The 17,772-nt window shown below is 42.5% G+C and overlaps 1 long non-coding RNA gene across 1 annotated transcript in view; it reads right to left on the reverse strand.

Annotated features, from left to right (window-relative positions):
- LOC117062460 overlaps positions 1-9,863 on the reverse strand; it is a 37,261-nt gene extending 27,398 nt beyond the window's left edge. Inside the window, exons 1-3 of the long non-coding RNA XR_004428391.1 lie at positions 9,148-9,863; positions 8,393-8,583; positions 3,390-3,518 (exon numbers count right to left, since the gene is read on the reverse strand). This is a non-coding gene — a long non-coding RNA (uncharacterized LOC117062460). The remainder of the gene's footprint in view (positions 1-3,389; positions 3,519-8,392; positions 8,584-9,147) is intronic.
- Between the last annotated feature and the right edge of the window lie 7,909 nt (positions 9,864-17,772).

Genomic DNA, 17,772 nt, shown 5'->3' on the forward strand with positions numbered 1-17,772 from the left:
TTTATGTCCCTCTAAAATTCATGAGTTGAAATCTAATTCCCAACGTGTTGGCATTAAAAGTAGGCCTTTGGGAGGTGACTAGGTCATGAGGGTGGAGTCCTAATGAATGGGATTAGTGCCCTTATAAAGAGGACTGAGGAAGCTTTTCCCCTTTTGCCATGTGAGGACTCAGTGAGATGACTCCATCTATGAGGAATGGGTCTTCACCAGACACTGAACCTGGCAGCACCTTAATCTTGGACACCCCAGCCTCCAGCAATGTGATAAATAAATTTCTGTTGTTTATAAATTACCCAGTCTGTGGTATTTTGTTGTAGCAGCCCAAATAGACTAAGACATGGGTGAATTTAAATAGCTGCACCATTGTGAGCACATGAGGCAATTTTGACACAGAATAACTATTTTCTAGCGGTGGTTATGGGGTCCTCCAGCCTAAGAGGGTGTATCTAAGTTCTTATCCTGGCAAGGAGTTGGGAGCAAGAAGAGTAAGTCGGGTGGGAACACTGTGCCGTGACAGCAGCTGGTCAAAGGCATCCCTCATGCTGCCTGGTTTCCACTGCAATAACAGGCCTCCAGTCATGGTGGCAGCAACAGTCACATGGTGGATACTTCTGAAATATCTTGTCCCCCCAAACTGAGTCCTCTAGCCTCAAAGAGAAGTTTCTCGGTTCCCACTCCAATAAAAGCACAAGATTGGAGCAACCGCCTTGTGGCTGGATTAAATGTTTAGGGTTCTTGTATAGGAGGAAGCACTCTGGTAATGAACAATGTTTGTGCAATAGTGGGATAGGACTCAGAGTCCTTTTAATTTAAATATTTAAAGAGATGTGGCCTTATTATATTCAAGATGGTGAAGAACACAGCAAGTGCAAATATAAAGATATCTTCCTATTCCAAAAGGAGATATTTATAAAGTTTTTTTAACATAATCCTTCATGCTAACCAGCAAATAAAATTTGCTTGATATGAATTAGGTCCACCTAACACTTATTTATTAATAATGTTAGTATTATTATGTAATAGTAATAATATTAGGTATTCTGCTATTTGCTAGGTATATAAAGATGAATAATACATGTTTCCTACTCATGAGAATTTGATGGTCTCTGGCCACCATCTGACTACTGGGAATGTTTACCACTGGTATCACCTGGCCAAAATACTTCGCCCAAGGCCCGTCACCAACTCATGAGGGAAGTCTCTGAATGACATTGTTTTTAGCAGATTCAACAAGTGTTGTCATAAAGGCAACATAATGCCAACAATGGTTAAAAAAAAAAATGGTACCAACATCACATCCTTGCTTGTTAATTAGGTACTTTGGTAAAACCAAAGGTTCTATTAGTCTTGCCTCACTTTCTCGTTCAACTAAAGTAACTTCGGTATCAGATGAGGGGGAAACCACGGACATAAGATAGAGAGATTCTAGATCAAGGAGAGACATTTTAATTCTAAAGTCGAGCATCCTGGTCACTGGCTGGTACAGGTAGGATAGGTGACAGCTTTCTTCCTTTCCTTTAGGTCAGATGCTTACAACCTGGAGTCCTGAGAACACTGAACTTCCTAGGGTCATATACAATATTGTATGGGGATGGGATATTTTATTGAGTCATTAATGTCTGCCTTAATTAGTTTTTGTCTGTAGATGAATAAAAGGGCAATTTTCCCTTCCTCCTTCTAGAGATATAACCGTTCTTCACTTTTCAGTGCTCCTTGGACTCAGTTCTGCCCTGGAGACTACCTCTATTCATTTCTTTGCTGGAGGCAGAGGGCAGACATGGAATTGCCCTAGAAGAGGGAAGACAAAGGGAATATGGCTGGTTTGTAGGGTTAAGGAAGCTTCATGAAGCTACTACAGGGTGGTTCCTGAAAACAGATCTGGGTAGAGACTGAGGGGAGAGGTGCTGTCCATGTAAGATCTGGTGGTGGGGCTCACACAGAGTACAGCAGAGGTATTAAGGCCTCATCTAAGTTGAGTGTGTGCTTCCTGCTATGCACCTGGAGAGTCTGAACGCTAGTGCTGCAGTCTGGGGGCCCGTGCACAGATCCCTGAGCAGAACCACATATCATCAACCGTACCCCTGAGTGAAGAACAAAAACCCGAGAGTGTGGAACAAAATCCTGCAGCCCTTCCCAGCATTTCTGGACCAGGTTTCCTGTATGATCCCAAGTGAAGAATGAGGAAGAATGAGAAAGGCCCTCCTTGGATTTCTCAACCACCTGGTGGGTGGAAGGCTGAGTCAGATATGATTTGCAAAAATCGATGAGGCTCGTCTTATATTTTCAAGACTACAGAACAAATACAAACGAATTACAGGCACGTGCACTTTTTTGTTGCTGTTTTTTGAGACAGGGTCTCACTGTGTTGCCCAGGCTGGAGTGGAGCGGCACAATCATAGCTCACTGCAGGCTTGAACTCCTGGGCTCAATGATCCTCCCACCTCAGCCTCCCAAAGTGCTGGAATTACAGGCATGAGCCACTGTGCCTAGCAGTACTTATTTTTGAAGAAGAGGAAAACCGCTCAGACCTTTTATCAGATACTAAAAGGTATCTATGACCTAAAAAGGGTTAAAAGCCTCCACTTCTGGAGTTAGAGGGTGATTTTAGGTTGGGTTCCCTGAGATGTGGATTTGGGATTTGTGAGCCAGTGATTTATTAAGACTGCTTCTCAGGACTACCATTCGACCCAGCAATCCCGTTACTGAGTATATACCCGGAAGAACATAAAGCATTCTACCATAAAGACACATACACGCAAATGTTCATCGCAGCACTCTTCACACTAGCAAAGACATGGAAGCAACCTAAATGCCAATGAATGACAGACTGGATAAAGAAAGTGTGGTACATATACATCGTGGAATATTATGCAGCCATAAAAAAAGAACAAGATCATGTCTTTTGTGGGAACATGGATGGAGCTGGAGCCTATCATCCTTAGCAAACTAACACAGGAACAGAAAACCCAATACCGCATGTTCTCACTTATAAGCAAGAGCTAAACAATAAGAACTTATGAACACAAAGAACGAAACAACAGACACTGGAGTCTACCTGAGAGGGGAGGGTGGGAGGAGGGAGAGGAGCAGAAAAGATAACTATTGGGTACTGAGCTTAATATCTGAGTGATGAAATAATATGTACAACAAACTCGTGACACCTGTTTATCTATGTAACAAACCTTCACATGTACCCCCAAACCTAAAATAAAAATTTAAGTCAGGGAAGATAGCAGGAAGAGGGGGAAGCCAAACAAGGGTGTCATTGCAGGCAAGTCCTACAGAGGGTAGTCTTGGCCTAATCCTGCAGGGGACCTCTGGAGCGTAAGTTATGCCTCCGAGTTGTACCAGAGGCAAGAAAAGCAAGAGCACTGGGCTTTCATACCTACCTCACTTGTACACCATTCATCAAGGCCACAAGCAGGGTGGAGAGAATAAATGCCCAGGCGCTTTGGCTGGAGGGGCTCTCTGCACAGGCCCTGGCATCCTAAAAGCAGTTCTCCAAAGAGCTGCAGCAGCTGTGAGTTAGAAGCAAATGAACAGCAAACGGATATATGAGTATACACAAAAATGGTAAAGACAAAAAGATCAGCTGGGCACAGTGGCTTATGCCTGTAATCCCAGCACTTTGGGAGTCTGAAATGGGTGGATTGTAAGGTCAGTAGTTCGAGACCAGCCTGACCAACATGGTGAAACTCCATCTCTATTAAAAATACAAAACTCATCCAGGTGTGGTGGCGTGTGCCTGTAATCCCAGCTACTCAGGAGGCTGAGGCAGGAGAATCACTCGAACCCAGGAGGCAGAGGTTGCAGTGAGCTGAGATCGCACCACTGTACACCAGCCTAGGCGACAGAGCCAGACTCCACCTCAAAAAGAAAAAAAGATCTTGCGAGGTCTGATTGGGAGCACCAACGTCATCCACTGCGCCTTCTGAAAGGAGTTGTTCTTAAAAATGCAATTGCTATTGCAAGGCCGAGGCAGGTGGATCACGAGGTCAGGAGATCAAGACCATCCTGGCCAACATGGTGAAACCTTGTCTCTAGTGAAAATACAAAAATTAGTTGAGCATGGTGGTGCGTGCCTGTAATCCCAGCTACTTGGGAGGCTGAGGCAAGAGAATCACTTGAACCCGGGAGGTGGAGGTTGCAATGAGCCAAGATTGCGCCATTGCACTCCAGCCTAGTAACAGAGAGAGACTCCGTCTAAAAAAAAAAAAAGCAACTGCAATTGCAACTGGAGTGCCAAGGACTTGGCACACCAAGCATAGCCATGAGGACACTAAGGAAAGAGAAAATCTAGCAGAGAGCAGGGCCTAGAAGAGGGAGACAAAGTATGTTAGGAGGAGAGCACAAATCTAACACAGATGTGTCTATTAGTCCAATGGATCTGCTCCCAGTCCATCAGGAAAATGTCTCCTCACCAGACATCAGTTGTCCCTGTTCTGGGACGGAGTCTAGCTTTGTCGCTAGACTGGAGTACAATGGCATGATCTCCGCTCACTGCAACCTCAGTCTCCTGGGTTCAAGCAATTCCCCTGCCTCAGCATCCAGATTAGCTGGGACCACAGGCACGTGCCACCACATCCAGCTAATGTTTGTATTTTTTGTAGAGTCAGTGTTTCACCATTTATCCAGACTAGTCTCAAACTCCCAGACTCAAATGACCCACCCGCGCGTCACCTTCCCAAAGTGTTAGGATTGCAGGTGCGCACCAATGCACCCAGCCCTATTTATTCTTTATTCACATTCTCCTGTGTAGCATTTTCCCCACTTGCTTTATCCCATCACTCAGAGCTTTCCCATCACTCAGAGCTTCTTGGTGTCTATTTATTTCTTCATTCTAGTCCCAGCCTCTGGTTATTTTTTATTGGGGCTTGCCTCACCTGCCTCCTCTTGCTCATAGCCCCTTCTCCAGCATCTCTCTCTTCCCCGGGCACCTCATCAGTATCTTTTTCTTCTATAATGTAGAGAAACGTATTCCTTTTTGGTTCAGTCCTAGCCCAGTCAAGTTATGGCCAGTAGGTCTCATTTTCATAACCAAACATGCCCATATAAGGTGTATTCTGAAGCAAAGGCAGTTCTCTTCCTGAGTCTGCAGTTGGCACTTCATGTGACTTTTCCCCTCCCTATGACATACAGTATATATAAATATATATGTAATATGTACACACACATACTAATGCATATGGAAACTCAGGCCCAGAGAGATGGCAACTCGCCTGAGGCTGCTTAACTGGCTAGTGAGAGAACCATGACAAGAACTTAAATTCCTAACTCCTTTTTCAGTGTTCATTGCCTCTGAACACACTGCCTTCCGAGCGTTCAAGCATTTTATATCAATGGTAATAAATAAAAAATAGTTTATTGGGAAAGGCAATTCAAGCTAAGTGCCAAATACATTCCATAGATAAATAATTTATTTTCTGAATCTATGGGGCTAAGGCACATAGTATAAATATAGGGAAACAGAAATTAGCATAAATCTTGAAATAAAGTTGCCTTTCCATTACATACAGTAACAGATGATTCTACAAGGCTAAAAGAGACTGTTTAGGGGGACTATTCATTTGAAAACTTTGTAGTTTCAGTAAAAATACTTTCTGTACTCAATATTTTCTTACTGATTTCATCAAAAACATAAAATCATGAATCATAAAGCTGGAAGGTGTTTCAGTTAGATAATCTGATTCACTTCTCCACTTTCAAACAGAAAGGGGTATTCTTTTTTTTTTTTTTTTTTTTTTTTTTTGAGACGGAGTCTCACTGTGTCGCCCAGGCTGGAGTGCAGTGGCGCGATCTCGGCTCACTGCAAGCTCCGCCTCCCGGGTTCCAGCCATTCTCCCGCCTCAGCCTCCGAGTAGCTGGGACTACAGGCGCCCGCCACCGCGCCCGGCTAGTTTTTTTTTTTTTTTTTTTTTTTTTTTTTGTATTTTTAGTAGAGACGGGGTTTCACCGTGTTAGCCAGGAGGGTCTGGATCTCCTGACCTCGTGATCCGCCCGCCTCGGCCTCCCAAAGTGCTGGGATTACAGGCTTGAGCCACCGCGCCCGGCCGAAAGGGGTATTCTTATCTCCATTTCCAGAGGAATTAGTTGCCAGAAGTACTAGTATTGACTTAAGGGCAACTTAGAATCCTGTTTCTCCACTGCTTCATTTTCCAGAAGCCACATCTAACGTGGTCACTTGCAAATTACAAACCGCTTTTAATACATTTTACTTGTGATAATCCTCATAGCAACCTTATATGACAGGTCAATTATTACCTCATTTTTACAGGTGAGGAAACTAAAGCTTGGAGAGATTAAGTCACTTGCCTAAAAGCACCCCACAAGTATGTGACGGTTAAGACTGAAATCCAAATCTTCCATCTCCAAATCCCGTGCTCTTTCTTTACAATTCTATTCAGACTGTGAGTACTAGAGGAGGTGGTTTGTGTTGGCACATTGGTTTGGATGTTACGGACAATAAGAAAACATGGCTGAACTGTCCATCACTGCAAGTGGGATCTTATCTTTGTCTAACAGGAGGTCTTGGCTGGATAGGAACTGAGTCTTAAATACTTCCAGTGACTGGGTGGTAACTCCATGTCAGACTCTGTTCAGGTGTCCAGGATAGATCAGTGACCAACACAGAAAGGTCTCTGGCCCCTGGAATTTACATTCTAGTGGATGAGACAGACGTGAAACAAATAATGAAATATAAAATACGTCAAGTGATGCTAAGCGCTATGGAAAAATTAAAACAGAATGAAGAGGTGTGTGTGTGAGTGTATAAGGAGAATAGGAATTATATTTTATATATAAGGTGTTCAGGAAAGTTCATCAGATAAGGTCACATTTGAGAAGGTCCCTAAAATAAGTGAAGGAGCAAATTTCATGAAAATCTGGGAAAACATATTCTGGATAGAGAAAAATCACAAATGCAAAGATCCTAGGGTATGAGTTTAGTGAATCTGAGGAACAGGAAGAAGGCCAGTGTGTCTGGGAAGGTTTAGCCACCATGTACGCGCCTTCATTGAGCAAAAAACTCCATAAGAGAAAAAACAAGTGCATGTCTTTGAAACATAAAAAATAACACAGGGTAAAATTGAGTGTTACAAAGAAGCATAAATCAAGTACTATGGGATTTCAGAGGAAGTAAAGGAGGCTTGTAATCATAGAGAACCAGCACTTAATTCTCTATTCCAAGGTTTTCCTTTTTGTTTGAACTGTAAAATATACCATTTTCAAACTATATCTTATGTGGATTGCCAACATGAAAACAAATGAAATCAGAATCCTCTAGTAAAGGGAAGGGGTGGGGGAGTTTTAGCCTTCCCAACTTGGCCTTACTCTTTCTCATCACCAGCCACAGGAGAACCTTCGTGGAACTCTGGGGTCTAGGAAACAAAGTTTGCCAGTAACGGATCTAGTCAAACTAGCTCATTTTACAAAAGAGGAATCTGAAGTCCATAGAGGGAATCTTCTTCTGGCCTCTACTGGAGTGAAGTCTCCCTGGTCTTCTGGGCTGGCCTCAGCCACTAATGACCATAAAACATGCTTCAGCTTCCAGTCTGAAGTTCCTACCTCCTTGTGTTGAACCTTGGCCTGACTGACTTGGAACTCCATTCTTTCTGCCTGTGGACCAATGCATTCACCTATGGGACCCATGCATTCATCATTTCTAGGGGCAGTCTGAGACCATTGACACAAAGAGGTCATTGCTCAGATTTGCATTACAAATTAGATTTTGAGTCCAAAGTAAGACAATAGTCTTGAAAATTAGATTTATTGGGAGAATATAGGTCTTGAACACACAGAGATAATGACAATGAAACTGCTCTACGCTTATACCCTGAAAATGACAAGCACATCCTTGACATCATCCTTCGCATATGATGCACTTCTTTGCTTAAAATAGCCTCCTTTTTGGTAAATTCTACTCATCTTTCCAGGAAGCTAAATTCTCTTTCCCTGTGATGCATTCTCAGACTTTCCCAAGCAGAATCAATCAAGCCTCCATCTGTGTTCCTGTAGCACTTTTTTTCATACATTTGTTATAGCTCTCATCTTATTGCATTAGAAAAACGTGTTTACACATTTTTCTTCCGCTGACTCTGAGCTTCTGTTGTGAATAAGAAGTATGTCTCACTCATATTGATGCCTCAGCTGCTGCTACCACAGTGCTCTGGTGCTTGATACATTTGCTGATTGACATTGTAATTCTGTACTGGCTGAGGTTATGAGAAATGAGTGTCCTTATCAACCATAGACTTTTTGAGAAGTTGCCAACTAGTGACAAACCATTATTAATTATTTGCTTGGCAACTTGATAAGTTATTCAAAAGTAAAATGACTGTGTGAATATCCTGTTATCGATCATTGAAAGTTTCTGATGGACCGTCCCAGCACTCACCTTCGGTCTGTTTCAATCACAAGCCTTCTTACACATTTTTCTGTTTGTTCATCCATGCTGGATCTGTTCTGAGGCAGACACGTTGCTATGACCAACACAGCCAGCCATGACACATTCTCCTTCATAACTGGCCACAGCCCCTGGTAACTGTCAGCCTTGCAGATATGACTGACAAGAGTAGAAAGCAAAATCTGTGGGAAAAAATATGAAATCAGGTTCCAGTTTTCACTCCCTCATTATGTAAAAATGATCTCATGTTTAGTGAGTGTTGTGTGGTGAATCTCACATGATCCTGAGATGGAAGGGGCTTTACCAGAAGAGAACTGATTTTTCTGATAGATACGTGAACCTGGATAATGGTGCTTCTAGCCATTCAGCACTGAAAGGCAAACGTAAGTTCCCTTTGCCAAATTCACACTGCACATCAAAGCTACAGGGAAGGGTCAGTCCCTTTCAACAACTGCAACATAACTAAAGCCACTTCATTTGCAGGAGTTTATAAAAACTAGATTATCCCAGATCCATTTTCTTAAGCCAAGAACAAAACAACCTCAGTAGTAGAAAATGTCAGCTCTCACATGTCCACTGATCTTTGCCTCGTCATCTAAGACTTTTTAGATTTTGTGTTGAAATACAACTTCCCTACCAACAGGTCTCCTGCTCAATCCTTTTTAACCCTAACTTTATAGCTAGCAGTTCAAAGTAGAATATTCTTGCTTTCATGTATAAGTATTATTTGATCACATGGGACTTACCACATTTATTGTCAAACAATTTATCTTTTCTTCTTAAATTCCTGTAGGATTTCCATCTAGTTGATGTGGCTTTCATGTTTCTAACAGAAACGGCAAACAAGAACTCAAGAGAAAAATGTTTGTATCTTGTTGAAATGCAGAGTATTCAGGGTTATCACTAAAAGGCATTTGAGACATGACCACACAGAAAAGATAATCCAAGGAGCTGTTTGGGAAGACAAATCACATTAAGGGTGTTTATTTGGATTTCTAAAATTTCCCTTTCTCTGGCTTTATTTACATTTCATTAATATGAAGTGATTCAACGTGAGTAACATTTTGTCCTACATAGCTTACTGATTTGACTTTTGCAAGCAGCCAGACACCAAGAGTGGTCCTAAACAAGCTCTTGGTTGATGCAAAGCTCCACACTTACTGAATCAGATAACTGTAAATGAAAATTGCCCTTTAAATGTAATCTCTCAAAATCACCAGAGTTCATTTCCCCTAGAGAAGCAGATAGTTTATGCACATTCCCTTAGGAAGGGGATCAAGCTTGTTACCTATAAAACTAAGAAGGCAGAACTGCTGTCAAGGGCAGGAGTTGAACTGTACAGTTTTAATTCCTAAACTGGACCCAATTCAATGGGCTTTGGTCTTGATCTTTTCCAATTTATGTTAATTAAGTCCTCATTAAGCAGAGTTCATTTTAAAGAAGTCAGACGCCAAGTCTTGTCTTCTCTACCTAGACTTTCAATATTGCAGAGCTTTTTCTTAATTAAGGTGAAGAATTCCTTTTGGCTTTCACAGCCAGAATTTTCCACTTGTTACACTTAGAGTGCCAGTTGGCTTTCATGCTCTGCAACCATGTGCCTCTGGCACAGCTGGAAAATTTATGAACTTCTGTGGGATTAAAAAGGTGCTATATCCTTGGGAAACATTCCTAATAACCTGAATTCCTATTTATTCTCGCCAGTGATCAACCTTTTCCAAGTAATAACTAGCAAGTGAGCAGTAAAGGCAGGGAACAGTGAGATGTCAGCAGCAATGTTTCCAGAGAGGTGTCCTCTCTCCCTAAGCCCAGAGCTTGAATCCAACAAAGACTGATAGGGGCAGTCTTTAGCCAGAGCTCTGGCTCCTATTTTGGTACCCAAGGGCAACTTGCAGATAAAGGAGAGATGGATCCTAGGCGCCCTTATGGCTGTCTAGGATGTGTGAGGGCTCAATAGGAATGGCATCCCTTAAAGATTACTAGGCACCGGAACTGGAAGCAGAAGACCCAGTTCTAGATCCTCTTCTCCCACTGTATAATTATGAGATTTGGAACAGCTCTCTGCTTATCCAAGCCTTGGTTGTCTCACCTGTAAATAAAGAGAATATGACTCGACCATTGCTTCTCAAACTAAATGTGTAATGAAGGAACACATTTTTCCTTTCTTCCTCCTACCTGAATCTATTGTAGACTGGTCTTTTGTGAAATACAATAAAAAGGAATTACCAGAAGAATGATATTTGGAAGTTGCAACAATGTCAAATTTCTATAAGAATTCTAGGCCGGGCATGGTGGCTCATGCCTGTAATCCCAGCACTTTGGGAGGCCAAGGCCGGTGGATCACGAGGTCAGGAGATCGAGACCATCCTGGCTAACACGGTGAAACCACGTCTCTACTAAAAATACAAAAAAAAAAAAAAAATTAGCCAAGCATGATGGCAGGTGCCTATAGTCCCAGCTACTCAGGAGGCTGAGGCAGGAGAATGGCATGAACCCCAGAGGCAGAGCTTGCAGTGAGCCAAGATCGTGCCACTGCACTCCAGCCTGGGCAACACAGCAAGACTCTGTCTCAAAAGAAAAAAAAAAAGAAATCTAAATGCTTACCCATACTTTCTGTACTTATCTGGCCATGAAAAGGTAACAGTGTCTGGGCCAAGGACCACACTTTGAGGAGCAATCAATGAGATGATATCTTAGGCACCTCCTGGCTCCCATAGTCTCCTCTTCCCATAGCCTGCCTGCCTCTCCACTAGATTTGTCCAAGCACCCAAATGCTAAGCTTGGTGACAAGACCAAAATTATGCTTCTTGGGTGACTTAGTGTGTTAGTGCCTCTTTTATAACATACTATAAATTGGGTTACCTATAAACAACAAATGTCGTTCTTATAGTTCTGGAGGCTGGGAAGTCCAAGATCAGGGTGCCAGAGGATTTGCCATCTGATGAGGGCCCTCTTCCTAGTTCACAGATGGCCATCATCTCACTGTGTTCTCACATGGTGGAAGAAGTGAGGGGTCTCTAATTCCATTCAAGAGAGCTTCACTTTCATGATCTAATCACCTCCAAGGGCTCCAAATACCATCATCTTGGGGGTAAGAATTTTAATCTGCACTTTGGGAGGCCGAGACGGGCGGATCACGAGGTCAGGAGATCGAGACCATCCTGGCGAACACGGTGAAACCCCGTCTCTACTAAAAAAATACAAAAAACTAGCCGGGCGAGGTGGCGGGCGCCTGTAGTCCCAGCTACTCGGGAGGCTGAGGCAGGAGAATGGCGTAAACCCGGGAGGCGGAGCTTGCAGTGAGCTGAGATCCGGCCACTGCACTCCAGCCCGGGCGATAGAGCGAGACTCCGTCTCAAAAAAAAAAAAAAAAAAAAAAAAAAGAATTTTAATCTGTAAATTTGGGGGTGGGGTGGTGACATGGTCACGCAAATATCCAGTCTGTAGTATGAAGTTGGCAACAAAGATCCAAATAACCACTTGAACAACTAATCTCTGTGTTTCTTTCCCTATCAACCTCCACAAACCATGATCTAGAATCCCAGCTCCACCAGTTGGTGTTGGGGCCAAAAGCAAGTTACTTAACTTCTCTGTGCCTCAGTTTTTTCATCTCTAAAATAAGAATAACATCTTCTTCACAGGAGTATTTTTGTTAAGTGTTTATTTTGATATAGTTTCAAACTTAGAGCTAGATTAGTACAAGGAAATCCTATTTCCTCATTCTTGTTTTTTTTTTTTTTTTTTTTTTTTTTTTTTGGAGACAGGGTCTCACTCTGTTGCCCAGGTTGGAGTGCAGTGGTATGATCTCGGTTCACTGAAGCCTCGACATTTGGGACTCAAGCAGTCCTCCCACCTCAGCATCCAGAGTAGCTGGGACCACAGGCACATGCCACCACATCCAGCTAATTTTTGTAATTTTTGTAGAGTTGGGTTTTTGCCATTTGTCCAGACTAGTCTCAAACTCCCAGGCTCAAGTGACCCACCAGGGCATCACCTTCACAAAGTGTTGGGATTACAGATGCAAGCCAATGCACCCAGCCCTATTTATTCTTTATTCACATTCCTCCTGTGTAGCATTTTCCCCACTTGCTTTATGATTCTCTTTCTTTCCTTCTCTCTGTTTTTTAAAATTTTTTTCTGAATGATTTGAGAGTAACTTGCATCCACCATGCTTATAGAATTGTCCTGAGGATTAAAGGAATTAATACATGGAAAATACTCAAAATGTTGCCTGGCACACATAGTAAGCTCTCATAAAATAGTTCTTACGCTTGATTTTCAAAGGCCTTTCCAGACATGCAAAAGGAACCTCAAACTCTAGTAACTTGGGGGCCACTCCATGTGAAGCCTCCAACAAACTGGAGGTCTACCCCCATGGCTTTGCCCTTCTCAGAGATTTATGGCTGACTCACTTATTTTCCAATGTGTTGGATTTGACCAACTTAAAAAATATTTCCCATGCCATATATAGCTAGCCTTGAACACTGGTATTAGATGTATCGGCTCTAAATTACTATATGTTATTAAATCCAAAGAACTCTGGGATTTTTCTTCCTTTTCTTGCAAAACTGCTGTACTACTGTTAACATGGTATTAAATTGATCAGTAGTGAGTAGGAGGCCAAATCCTCACTGTGTTCTTTAGGAAATTGATAGCAACTCTGATTTCTAGGAAATTCAAGTATGACCTTAGAACAAAACTCCCCTAAGCAGCTCAAATGTCTCATATCTCTGTTATCCAAAATATCTCTGTCTCTGATTCAGAAACAAAATGCTGATTTACACAATGCCCTATCTAACCCTTATGTTGGTTTAACTTTAAGCTGAACCAGAACTTTCATCTCTCACATTCACCCTGGGTTCCTTTGCTTCCTCATTTCCTGCCTCATCCAGATCCTGCTGTGCAGAATTGAATTAAGTATAGAAAAAATACTGATTCAGCTTCATCTCCATGTGCCCAGATTTGGCTGCAGAAAAGGATAGAAATATTGTTTGGTCCACAACAATTTTTTAAATCATTCCATCTGAGTCATATGCCAAAAACAAATAAAATCATGGAGGCATCTTGCGTCCAGAAAAGTCCACTTTTTTCTATGGCCACAGTCTAGAAGGTCAGGTGACTTGCCCAGGGGACACATTGCTCTTCATAGAACATTGGAACAAGGCCCATATGTCTTCCAGGCCCTTTTGCTCAAAACTACCATGTGACCAAAACAAATCCTATCATTGTCCCAGCAGGATTCACTGGTCTTATGAATTTGGGGACAGACTGTGCCTGGGGGAGGAAAAGGAAACAAAGTAGATGCTTCTTCCATTCCAAAATGAATCACATATGTATAATTAGACCCAGTTTAGTTTCACATTACCCTTTCCTGGAGTAATCTATGAATATGGGACCCCCACATACATTCACAGCCCACACTGAATGCTCTGTTCCCTAGAAAACCTATAATCTATACTGTACAATTTGATATTTGGTTAAAACATTTTTGCGGGACATGTGTATCTGGTTCCCAGGGCTAAGCCATCCAGTCCTAGAGAGCCAAGGTCATTGTGCTATACTTCTTTGTACCCTTCAGAGCAATCACATGGCGTGCTGCATACATAGTAGGTACAAAACGTATTTCTCTGGATTGGCTGATATTTTATTAAAAAATGGGAAAATCGACTGGGCGTAGTGGCTCATGCCAGTAATCCCAGCATTTTGGGAGGCCAAATGGGCAGATCACCTGCATTCAGGAGTTTGAGACCAGCCTGGCCAACATGGTAAAACCCATCTCTCCTAAAAATACAAAAATTAGCTGGGCATGGTGGCTCATGCCTGCAATCCCAGCTACTTGGGAGGCTGAGGCAGGAGAACTGCTTGAACCTGGGAGGTGGAAGTTGCAGTGAGCCAAGATTGTGCCACTGCACTCTAGACTGGGTGAAAGAGCAAGACTCTGTCAAAAAAAATAAAAGGGAAAAATCAGTCATCCCACCCATCAAATCATTATCTCCATCCCCAATAGCTAGTGGCAGATGTGCCTGCTCCTTAGCTGCAACGTGGATATGCTTCCCTCCAAAAAAGAAACCAGTATCTCTGCTGCTATCATAGACTCAGACACCTGCAGGGGCAGTTCCCACTTACTGCATCCCACAAACCACTTGGTCTATACATTTCTCTACTATCACCATCTTCTTTCCAAATAATTCAGATATTTTACAGAGATGAGAAGACACATTGATACTCAATTGATTTATTTAAAAATCTAATGGATAGTTCCTTCAAAAGTTAAACACAGAGTTACCATTTATACCGCAATTTCTCTTCCAGGCATATACCCAAGAGAATGGAAAAACATATGCTCACACAAAAACTTGTGCATGAATAATTGTAGCAGCATTACTCATAATAACCAAAAAGTAGAAACAAGCCCAATGTCCATCAACTGATGAATGGATAAACAAAATGGGGTCTATCCATACAAAGGAATATTATTTGGCCATAAAAAGGAATAAAATATTGATACCCGTGACAACATGGATGAACCTCAAAAACATTATTCTATGTCAATTAAGCCAAACACGAAATAACACATATTAGATAATTCCATTTACATGAAAGTCCAGAATAGGCAAATCCATAGAGATAGAGAGTAGATTCATGTTGCCAGGGTCCAGGGGAAAATGACTGTTAATGAGTATAGGCTTTCCTTTTGGGGTGATGGAAAGGATATTCTGGAAAGAGAGTGACGGTTGCACATATCTATGAAAATACTAAAAACCATTGAATTGTACATTTTAACAGATGAAGTTTATGGCATGTGAATTACATACCAATTTAAAAAATTGTTTAAGGCCAGAGTTCCAAGAAGGCCAAACAGGAAGAGTTCCAGCCTCCAGCTCCCAGCGTGAGTGGCACAGAAGACGGGTGATTTCTGCATTTCCAATTGAGGTACCGGCTTCATCTCACTGGGGCATGTTGGACAGTGGGTGCAGGACAGTGGGTGCAGCCCACCAAGCGAGAGCGAATAGGGAGAAGCATTGCCTCACCCAGGAGTGCAAGGGGGAAGGGAATTCCCTTTCCTAGCCAAGGGAAACCGTGACACACAACAGCTGGAAAATTGGGTCACTCCCACCCTAATACTGCGCTTTACCAAGGGTCTTAGCAAATGGCACACCAGGAGATTACATCCTGCATGTGGCTTGGAGGGTCCCACGCCCACGGAGCCTCCCTCATTGCTAGCACAGCAGTCTGAGATGTAACTGCAAGGCGGCAGCAAGGCTGGGGGAGGGTTGATCTTTGTCGGTTTAAAGTCTGTTTTATCAGAGACCAGGATTGCAACTCCTGCCTTTTTTTGTTTTCCATTTGCTTGGTAGATCAAGCCCACCATTGCTGAGGCTTGTGTAGGTAAAGAAAGTGGCCAGCATTCTTGAACTGGGTGGACTCCACTGCAACTCAAGGAGGCCTGCCTGCCTGCCTCTGTAGACTCCACCTCTGGGGACAGGGCACAGCCAAACAAAAAGCAGCAGAAACCTCTACAGATGCAAATGTCCCTGTCTGACAGCTTTGAAGAGGGCAGTGGTTCTCCCAGCATGGAAGTTGAGATATGAGAACGGACAGACTGCCTGCTCAAGTGGGTCCCTGAACCCTGAGTAGCCTAACTGGGAGACATCCCCAACTAGGGGCAGACTGACACCTCACACCTTACGTGGCCAGGTACCCCTCTGAGACGAAGTTTCCAGAGGAACGATCAGGCAGCAACAATTGCTGCTCAGCAATATTCACTCTTCTGCAGCCTCTGCTGCTGATACCCAGGCAAACAGCGTCTGGAGTGGACCTCCAGCAAACTCCAACAGACTTGCAGCTGAGGGTCCTGACTGTTAGAAGGAAAACTAACAAACAGAAAGGGCATCCACACCAAAACCCCAACTGTACATCACCGTGATCAAAGACCAAGAGTAGATAAAACTATAAAGATGGGGGAAAAGCACTGCAGAAAAGCTGAAAATTCTAAAAATCTGAGTGCTTTACCCCCTCCAAAGGAACGCAGCTCCTTGCCAGCAACAGAACAAAGCTGTATGGAGAATGACTTTGACGAGTTGGGAGAAGAAGGCTTCAGACGATCAAACCTCTTCGAGCTAAAGGAGGAAGTTCGAACCCAGCACAAAGAAGCTAAAAACCTTGGAAAAAGATTTGACAAATGGATAACTAGAATAACCAATGTAGAGAAGTCCTTAAAGGACCTGATAGAGCTGAAAACCATGACACGAGAACTATGTGACAAATGCACAAGCTTCAGTAACTGACTCAATCAACTGGAAGAAAGGGTATCCGTTATTGAAGATCAAATGAATGAAATGAAACAAAAAGAGAAGTTTAGAGAAAAAAAGAGTAAAAAGAAACAAACAAAGCCTCCAAGAAAATTGGGACTATGTAAAAAGATCAAATCTACATCTGATTGGTGTACCTGAAAGCGATGGGAAGAATGGAACCAAGTTGGAAAACACTCTTCAGGATATTATCCAGGAGAACTTCCCCAACCTAGCAAGGCAGGCCAACATTCAAATTCAGGAAATATAGAGAACGCCACAAAGATACTCCTCAAGAAGCGCAATTCCAAGACACATAATTGTCAGATTCACCGAAGTTGAAATGAAGGAAAAAATGTTAAAGGCAGCCAGAGAGAAAGGTCGGGTTACCCACAAAGGGAAGCCCATCAGACTAACAGCATATCTCTTGGCAGACCACATAGTTGGAAGTAAAGCACTCCTCAGCAAATGTAAAACAACAGAAATTATAACAAACTGTCTCTCAGACCACAGTGCAATCAAACTAGAACTCAGGACTGAGAAACTCAATCAAAACCGCTCAACTACATGGAAACTGAACAACCTGCTCCTCAATGACTACTGGGTAGATAACGAAATGAAGACAGAAATAAAGATGTTCTTTGAAACCAATGAGAACAAAGATACAACATACCAGAATCTCTGGGACACATTTAAAGCAGTGTGTAGAGGGAAATGTATAGCACCAAATGCCCACAAGAGAAAGCAGGAAAGATCTAAAATTGACATTCTAACATCACAATTAAAAGAACTAGAGAAGCAAGAGCAAACACATTCAAAAACTAGCAGAAGGCAAGAAATAACTAAGATCAGAGCAGAACTGAAGGAGATAGAGACACAAAAAAACCCTTCAAAAAATCAGTGAATCCAGGAGCTGGTTTTGCGAAAAGATCAACAAAATTGATAGATCACTAGCAAGACTAATAAAGAAGAAAAGAAAGAAGAATCAAATAGACACAATAAAAAATGATAAAGGGGATGTAACCACCGACCCCACAGAAATACAAACTACCATCAGAGAATACTACGAACACCTGTATGCAA

This window comes from Trachypithecus francoisi, unplaced genomic scaffold (assembly GCF_009764315.1).
Source record: "Trachypithecus francoisi isolate TF-2019V2 unplaced genomic scaffold, Tfra_2.0 Lachesis_group17, whole genome shotgun sequence".
NCBI lineage: Eukaryota > Metazoa > Chordata > Mammalia > Primates > Cercopithecidae > Trachypithecus > Trachypithecus francoisi.